Here is a 603-nt window from a genome sequence, read left to right on the forward strand (position 1 = left end):
GCTTCATTTCCAGAAGTCTATTTTGTGATACTATGTTACCATGCGATTTTGTTTTGCTCTCTAACAGTATTACTGTGTTACCTGAGTAATTACCTGAATTATGTTACTGTTTTTAGAATAATTTATATCTACTTAACCAAGTAACATTGAACCCAGCACTGTAACATTTTACTAACATGAAGCAAACCACAGCCACAGTGATGTCTGTCTCATATTACTGTGGCCATGTTTCATGTTTTTCAATCCTCAAGTCTTCCTATGTTGACAAAAAACTAAAATTTTGTAGACAGTAATGCTTTCGAAATTCCAAAAAGTTTCATTATTTCAAAATGCCTCTAATAACAGCATCAGCTGTGAAGTTCTTCCACTGTATATCATCATCAATGTAAACAGATTTGTAGTTAGGTACATTAAAACCTAGTGCATAAATGTAATAAATATTTTAATAATCCATTTTACAACAAGTCAACAGTAAAATATAGTAAATATTTTAAAAAATGATGATATATGTAATACCCCCATGCCACTTCATTCCACTCCTATTGTGCTGAACAGTTTTGCCCTAAATTGCTAAAGTGACAGGTTAGACAGACAAAGCTGTCA

At 32.0% G+C, this 603-nt stretch overlaps 1 protein-coding gene across 1 annotated transcript in view; it reads right to left on the reverse strand.

Moving 5' to 3' along the window:
• Positions 1-425: 425 nt before the first annotated feature.
• The window catches only part of LOC119588093 (conserved oligomeric Golgi complex subunit 8-like), a gene marked incomplete in the record, with an annotated part of 12,586 nt that continues 12,408 nt past the window's right edge, over positions 426-603 (reverse strand). Inside the window, 1 exon segment of the mRNA XM_037936802.1 lies at positions 426-593.

This window comes from Penaeus monodon, chromosome 23 (assembly GCF_015228065.2).
Source record: "Penaeus monodon isolate SGIC_2016 chromosome 23, NSTDA_Pmon_1, whole genome shotgun sequence".
Lineage (NCBI taxonomy): Eukaryota > Metazoa > Arthropoda > Malacostraca > Decapoda > Penaeidae > Penaeus > Penaeus monodon.